Below are 8,881 nucleotides of genomic sequence, written 5' to 3'. Positions count from 1 at the left end.
TGCAAGAGTTGACTGGTCTGAAAGACCTAACATTAGGTTGAAATCCTGCTAGGTCCGCGAGACCCGATAGCTAATGGGAAGTCCAGATAGGTTTGCGAGGGCCTGATATCTGACGGGAAGTCCGGTTGGATCCGTGAGAACTGACAACCGGTCGAAGTTCAATTGGGTCTGTGGACCTGACAACTGTCAGGAAGACCTGGTGGGTCAAAGGCAAGTCAAATGACTGCAATTGGTAAGTGAATGTAAGCAACTGGAGGAGAGATCCAGTGAGAGTGCGTTCCCCGTTGAGAGGACTGTAGGCATCGGTCCAATTTAGGTCTATTTGAAAAATCTAAGCTGAAACCTTGACTAGATCTTAATCTCGTGGAGACAGAATCGAATTACTACTCTTATTTTTTTTAATGTTGTACTAACTTTATTTTGCAGGGTAAATATATTTTATTGTCTGGACTAACCCTTTTTACAAGGAAGAGACTGCTAAAGAAAAGGGGAGGTTGGGTGCTCAGAAGGGGTCCGTGTGCCTGGAAGGGATTCGGGCGTCCAGACCACCTCACCCGGGCGAATGCCGCGAGCCCCCGGAGTCGGTCCAGGCACCTTGACTGGTGGTTGTACCAAATCGAAGTGACCCCGCTCTGATACCAATTGTTAGATCGAGACGCGCTAGAAGGGGGTGAATAGCGCTCATAGCTTTCACTTTTCGTATTCGAAAAACTATCGAGTAAATGCAGTGGAAATTAAAACACAGCACGGAAAGACCCAAGTATTTTTACTTGGTTCGGAGCCTTGGGTGACTCCTACTCCAAGGCCCACGCTCGTTGAGCGTTTACTTCGGGCAATCACTATAAGCTCGAAAAAGCTACAACTTTAAAGTACAATATTAAAACTGAAATAACAATTATACCAATAATAAAAAATAGCGAACTGAAACTTTTGGTTATCGGAGTCTTATTATAGCTTTGCTAGAACGTCTCTTGAGCAACACACGGAAGAAGGGTTGTCGAATTGTGATTGATTCAAGCTACTAGTCATGTCTGCCTTATAAAGGTTGTTGAGGGCGCCTTCAAGCCCCTTGAGGACGCCTCCAATCATCGGGTCAGCCACGCGTGGATAAGGCCTGACTTCTTCGTCGCTCATCCACTTGAGGGTGCCTCTAACCTCTTGGAGGGCGCCTTCAATGTCGTCCGAGGCACCTCAGCATTCCATGAGGGTGCCTCCAGCTTCGCTGCGTGCACCCCTCAGCCTTTGCATCCAAGGCACCTCCAAGCTCCATGGAGGGCGCCTCGGGTACTGTTCATCAGAGGCAAAGCTTGCTCCTTTATCCCTGCAAGATATGTTAGTCCCAAAAATACTCTGCAACATAAATGTTAGGACCAAAAGTAGCTAGAGGGGGGGGGGGGGGTGAATAGCTCGTCGCGCTTCGCTCTTGCTCGGCGTTGCTTGTTCCTTCAAAGATGTGCAGCGGAAAATACAGAAACAAACACACAATGCTAACACGGTTGGTTTTACTTGGTATCCACCTCACAAGAGGTGACTAATCCAAGGATCCACACCAACACACACACCCTCCACTAAATAAAACTCTCCTTTATGGTAACTACCAAGGGCGGAGAAGCCCTACAAGACTCAATACAAGAAGAGAGGGAAAGGATACAAGAAATACAAGCTTACAAGCTTACAATGAGTACAAAACCATAACCCTAACTTCTCTTCTTGGCTTTGATCCGCCTCTTGACTTGGAGAGCTTCCAAGATCCTTCAAGAACTGGCGATCTGAGCTTTGTGAGCGCTGTGGAGGAGTTGGCGAGAGCTCTGGAGTGAATCAGTGAAAGGATGCCGCAGCCATCGAACGCCTGCAGCTATAAATGATGTCAACGGTCGGATCCCGATCGATTCGAATGTTCCCAATCGATCGGGGAGGCTTTGGATCGATCCACGGATCGATCCAGAGCGCCTCTGTGCTCTGGAAACGCGCCTGGATCGACGGCGCTTATCGCGCGAAGCAGCCGCGTCCCAATCGATCCACCGATCGATTGGGACCTCGGATCGATCCACGGATCGATCCACGGATCGATCCAGAGGCTCTCTGTTCGCTGGGACAGGTCTGGATCGATCCACTGATCGATCCAGCACTTGATTTTTGTCCAAAACCAAGTCCCAAACCTCCCAAACCAACATCCGGTCAACCTTGACCTGTTGGTATGTCATGCCTAGCATCTAGTCACTCCCTTGACCTGCTAGGACTCCCTTACCAAGTGTCCGGTCAATCCCTTTGACCCACTTGGACTTTTCTCTGTGCCAAGTATCCGGTCAATCCCTTTGACCTACTTGGACTTTTCAGCACCAGATGTCCGATCATCCTTGATCCATCTGGATTTTCCTTTGCCTGGCTTCACTCACCAGGACTTTCACCTAGCTTCACTCACTAGGGTTTTCCATCTGCCTAGCTTCACTCACTAGGACTTTCACCTGGCTTCACTCACCAGGATTTCCATCTGCCTAGCTTCACTCACTAGGACTTTCACCTGGCTTCACTCACCAGGATTTCCATCTGCCTAGCTTCACTCACTAGGACTTTCACCTGGCTTCACTCACCAGGATTTCCATCTGCCTAGCTTCACTCACTAGGACTTCCTTCTGCCTGGCTTCACTCACCAGGACTTTTCTTCTGCCTGGCTTCACTCACCAGGACTTTCATACTGCCTAGCTTCACTCACTAGGTCTTTCATTTTGCCTAACATCCCAGTTAGGACTTGATCAAGTATCCAGTCAACCTTGACCTACTTGACTCTTCTTCAATCAATATCTTATTGTCAAACATCTAAACCCAAACCAAGACTCAGCTTGGTTACCCAGGTCAACCTTGACCTGAGGGATATTGCACCAACAATCTCCCCCTTTTTGATGTTTGACAATACCACAATAACACTTATAATCCCATATGTAAGTTAGGCTAATCCCATAGCCTCCTTCTTCATGCCACTAGGTAATGAAAGCATAAATTAAGCTCTTCATTCTCCCCCAAAGAGGGCAAACTCCCTCTAGGTAATGAAAGCCTAACTTACTCCCTTTCACGAGTCCTTTCATTCTCCCCCTATGACCTTCCCATAGGTAATGAAAGCCTTAACTTAACCATACATTCTCCCCCTATTGGCACACATCAACCCATCGTTGGACACACATCAACCTATGCTCCAATTCTGGGCATACTTCAACAAATCCATTTGTTGAAGACTCTCCCCCTGAACAGTTGCGCATCGTTGTTCACAACATCACTCGTTGTGATCAACACGATAATGAAGGTCTCATACCCTTCATTTATCCTTAACTTCTCCCTCAATGTAGACAACTACTCAACCTTGAGCATTATCTACCACTTGAGTGTCCACTTGAAATAATGAGGATATCCACTCCCCATTTCTCCCCATTTCAAGTTTAAATGCTCAACCTTGAGCAAGTTCACAACAGAAGGTTAACCACCTTCCAAGGTTCATGAAAAATAATTTTCATGTCTTTAAAGAGTCCCTCCCCCTAAAGACATGGTGGTAACTTCTGTCATTGCACCAACAATGACTTGGAATCCCTAACACATTAGGAAACCCAAATTTAGAAGTTGTGAGGTTCAAATATTCAAAATTTGAAACAACCTCAACCTAAACTTCTACTTAGTCTTCGTTAACCAATCCATCCTTGTTTTCAACATGAAAACACCCTTTGTATGTATACAAATGTATTTAAGGGTTTGGAATGGTTACCTAGACTCAAAGAGGTTCAAAGATGTTGAAATCAGGCCTTCCCAAAAATCAAGAATTGGATCGATTGAGTTGGGTTCCAATCGATTGAACCTTTCCGAATCGATCCATCGATCGATTCAGACTCCGGATCGATCGGCTGATCGATCCAGCGAGCTTCTGCTGCGGGAATTGCTGCTTGAATCGATCCATGGATCGATTCATGGAACTCCAATCGATCCATGGATCGATCGGAGCTCTGATAGTTGCTGAAATTCCATTTCAGTCAACTTCAGAAACCCCTAGAAAATCCTACAAAAATCCAAAAATTATGAAATTTCGTGTAGACATTATTTAGGGCATACTTAATCATGGAAAAATAGCTTTCTATGAAAATACATCATATTTTCAAAGATTGACACAAACTTGAAAACTTGCAAAAACTTTAGTGTTTTTCTTCAAGTTTGTGTCTAACTATTCAATGGTGATTACTATCAAAAGATAGCCTTCACCAAGGTTTTCCAAAAATATTTTAAAACATTTTCAAAACCAATATCCCATCATGTTCCTCGGGCATAATGCACATGACTTGTACATTAGCTTTCCCAATGATGGGAAAACACATAACTATGTGTTTTGATGAATTTAAAACTCAAAGGAATGCACTAAATCAACATCTTGAGCTTTGTTCATCATCCTAACATCTCACTTGTATATAATATGCACTAAAACACATACAAGTCACCTTAGAGGTCTTTGTGAGATGTAAAATTTGGTTTTGCCCTAATCTAGGGATCATGCATATCTATCTAGGCATTTTAGAGATATTAGACATCCACCCAGGATGTCACTTGTTAATAAGTGTCGTTAAATGCCATTCGTCCTTAATTACAAGGAATTAAACTAAATGCATGATTATGTTATGGCATACATCAACAGAAAATAATTTTCAAAAGAAAATATCCTATTACTACATGATGTATGAATGTCATGACATGGTATTTTTGGATTTTCCATAATAAAACATGAATGCAAAACTAGACATGATGTCATGGCATATGATGGGCAAACAATCATGGCAAGATTTAGCATAAATAAAATATACCTAGATTAACTATCTAAGTATCCTTAAAGTCTTAGCTAAACTTACACCTTAAACCTAGATTGCCCTAAAGTGCTACAAGAGAATGCCAAAACCTAAATTGGCATTTATAATTTCCTTGATTTAATGTATGCCAATTGAAAATAAACATGTCCTCAAATGTTGGCATATTCCATGTTTCCTCAAGAGTAGCACTTTTAAATTTAAGGCCCGGTTGCCTTAAATTGCCTAAGAACATACCAAAATCCCAACTTGATAGTTCTTATGAATTTCCCAATATGTGCCATTTAAGATTAAAATCAATTCTTCCACCATTAGGCACATTTTACTCTTTCAAGGAGTAATCAATAGGTCCATTTCATTTTCAAAGGTTAACTAAAACCTTGAAAATGCTCCTTGAGTGTCAATTTCCTCAAAGTTGGGTTAACTACCCTTCTAATCGGAGTTGACACTCTCTAACCCATCTATGGGGTAGAGAAGATGCTCCTAGGAACCCAACACCTATTGGTGCTCCTTGGATGCTCTAGGTATTCACTAGGGATAACTTCCCTAGATACCTTCCTAGTGACCTTGTTGGGCTTCTTAGAAGCCTTGGTCACATTTTCTAGGTCAACTCTAGGGATAACCTCCCTTGTGACCTTGTTTGTGACTTTCTTAGACTTCTTAGAAGTCTTAGTCACATTTATTGCAAAAATACTCTTAGGGATGACTTCCCTAGTATTTTTGGCTTGACCACTAGACCTAGGGTTTGTTCCATAACTATATGGAACTCTATGGTAAGAGGGCACATCCTTCTTAGCCTTTGGTTTGTATCCCAAACCTCTATGGCCATTAGATGACCTTTGTACTCCTAGACCTAGGTTATGCTCATTTTGCCCTAATAGGATATTTTCCATCCTTTTTAGGGTCTTTTCCATTTTATCAAGTCTTGACCTCAAGACTTGATTTTCTCTCACTAAGTCCTTAGTATTTGACCCATGAGCATTTTTGTTTCTAGGCTTGTATCTAAAATCCTTAGAGTTTTTGCCTAGGTTTTTACCTACATTCCTAGCCTTAGGGATAGTAGTTTTGGCATGTAGGGTCACATGCTTTTCCTTAAAGCCCTCATACTTCCTATTCTTATGGTAAATCGCATTAAAATGATAAAAATTTGACCTAGCATGCTTTTTACCATTTTGCAAGGGAATAGGCTCAACGAAAGTTACCTTCCTTTTTACCTTGGAGGCTCCCCCTTGACTAGTGCCTCCTTGAGCCTTGACCATCTTCTTCCCCTTGGGGCATTGACTTCGGTAATGCCCTTTTTGTTGACACAAGAAGCACACAATGTGCTCCTTGCTCTTCTTTGTCCCGGGGGTGGTCTCCTTGGGCTTCTCCTTGCCCTTTTGTGCCACTTGGCCCTTCTTCTTGGCCAAGTTGGGACACTTGCTCTTATAGTGCCCATGTTCCCTACACTCAAAACATATTATATGATTTTTATTATTAATTAAAATATTTATACCTTCTTGTATAGGGATGGCACTTGCTCCTCCATTTGATATTTCTTGAATTTCAGAGGTGGCACCATCTTCTTCTTCTTCACTTGACCCGGATGTAGAAGCTTCTCCTTCTTCTTGATCCGGTGTCACCAAGGATTGCTCCCCCTCAATCCTAGAGGTGGAGGCTTCATCATCTTGAATATGAAACAAGGAGTATGCTCCCTCCTTGTTCCCTTCGTTGCATTCCCTTGAGGATGAAGCATCTTGGATTTCCTCTTCTTCGGAGGTTGAGCATCTATCAACCTCGGAATCCTCCTTTTGGTCTTGCTCCAAAGAGTCACCCTCTTTGGATTCTTCATGATCTTGTACAGTGGAAGGGATCTCTTCATGAAGCTTGGCCAATTTGCTCCAAAGCTCCTTGGCATCTTCGAATTCTCCAACTCGAGCCAAGATGTGGCTAGGCAATAAGTTGACCAGAAGCTTGGTCACTTTGTCATTTGCCTCGCCCCTTTGAATTTGCTCTGAGCTCCATCTTCTTTTCTTTAGAAGCTTGCCCTTGGAGTTTGTTGGAGCTTTGAAGCCTTCCATTAGAGCAAACCATTGCTCTATCTCCATCATAAGAAAGTTTTCGATTCTTGATCTCCAAGAATCGAAGCTTGCCGATGTGTATGGTGGAGCCACCCTTGTGTCAAATCCAAGTCCATCTTGGAATTGCATCTTGAAGTTGAGCTTGATAAAGTCTTGAACTTGAAGAATTTGCTTCAACTTCTTCACCCTCTAGCTTTTCTTGTTATGTTTGACCCTTCCGGCGATGATTCCGGTGAAGAGCGGCCTCGCTCTGATACCACTTGTTAGGACCAAAAGTAGCTAGAGGGGGGGTGAATAGCTCGTCGCGCTTCGCTCTTGCTCGGCGTTGCTTGTTCCTTCAAAGATGTGCAGCGGAAAATACAGAAACAAACACACAACGCTAACACGGTTGGTTTTACTTGGTATCCACCTCACAAGAGGTGACTAATCCAAGGATCCACACCAACACACACACCCTCCACTAAATAAAACTCTCCTTTATGGTAACTACCAAGGGCGGAGAAGCCCTACAAGACTCAATACAAGAAGAGAGGGAAAGGATACAAGAAATACAAGCTTACAAGCTTACAATGAGTACAAAACCCTAACCCTAGCTTCTCTTCTTGGCTTTGATCCGCCTCTTGACTTGGAGAGCTTCCAAGATCCTTCAAGAACTGGCGATCTGAGCTTTGTGGAGGAGTTGGCGAGAGCTCGAGTGAATCGGTGAAAGGATGCCGAAGGAACGCCTGCAGCTATAAACGATGTCAACGGTCGGATCCGATCGATTCGAATGTTCCCAATCGATCGGGAGGCTTGGATCGATCCACGGATCGATCCGGCGCTTATCACCCGCTGGATCGATCCACGGATCGATCCGGCGCTTATCGCGCAAAGAGCGTCCCAATCGATCCATCGATCGATTGGGACCTCTGATCGATCCACGGATCGATCCGAGGCTCTGGGGACAGGTCCGGATCGATCCACTGATCGATCCAGAGCCTGGATCGATCCACTGATCGATCCAGCACTTGATTTTTGTCCAAAACCAAGTCCCAAACCTCCCAAACCAACATCCGGTCAACCTTGACCTGTTGGTATGTCATGCCTAGCATCTAGTCACTCCCTTGACCTGCTAGGACTCCCTTACCAAGTGTCCGGTCAATCCCTTTGACCCACTTGGACTTTTCTCTGTGCCAAGTATCCGGTCAATCCCTTGACCTACTTGGACTTCCCAGCACCAGATGTCCGATCATCCTTGATCCATCTGGATTTTCCCTTGCCTGGCTTCACTCACCAGGGCTTTCACCTAGCTTCACTCACTAGGGTTTTCCATCTGCCTAGCTTCACTCACTAGGACTTTCACCTGGCTTCACTCACCAGGGTTTTCCATCTGCCTAGCTTCACTCACTAGGACTTTCACCTGGCTTCACTCACCAGGATTTCCATCTGCCTAGCTTCACTCACTAGGACTTTCACCTGGCTTCACTCACCAGGATTTCCATCTGCCTAGCTTCACTCACTAGGACTTCCTTCTGCCTGGCTTCACTCACCAGGACTTCTCTTCTGCCTGGCTTCACTCACCAGGACTTTCATACTGCCTAGCTTCACTCACTAGGTCTTTCATTTTGCCTAACATCCCAGTTAGGACTTCCCAGTCAAGTATCCAGTCAACCTTGACCTACTTGACTCTTCTTCAATCAATATCTTATTGTCAAACATCTAAACCCAAACCAAGACTCAGCTTGGTTACCCAGGTCAACCTTGACCTGAGGGATATTGCACCAACAATAAAGTTATCACATAATAATAAGGTAAACAAAGATATTTGACAGTCACCGGACTGTCCGGTTCTGACTTTGAATTTTTGATCGAAAACCCTAGGTCGAACCGACGCCTACTTTCCCTCTTTGGGGAACGCGTCCTCACCTACTCCACTCAGGAGAGTATACTTGTTGCCAAACTGGTCCTCTAGACCGACTAGACTTTTGCCCAGTGCCCGAGTCTTCAGGT

Source organism: Zingiber officinale, chromosome 4A (assembly GCF_018446385.1).
Source record: "Zingiber officinale cultivar Zhangliang chromosome 4A, Zo_v1.1, whole genome shotgun sequence".
NCBI classification, from domain to species: Eukaryota; Viridiplantae; Streptophyta; class Magnoliopsida; order Zingiberales; family Zingiberaceae; genus Zingiber; species Zingiber officinale.
The sequence above is the reverse complement of the archived record's forward strand: the minus strand, read 5'-3'. Positions refer to the sequence as shown.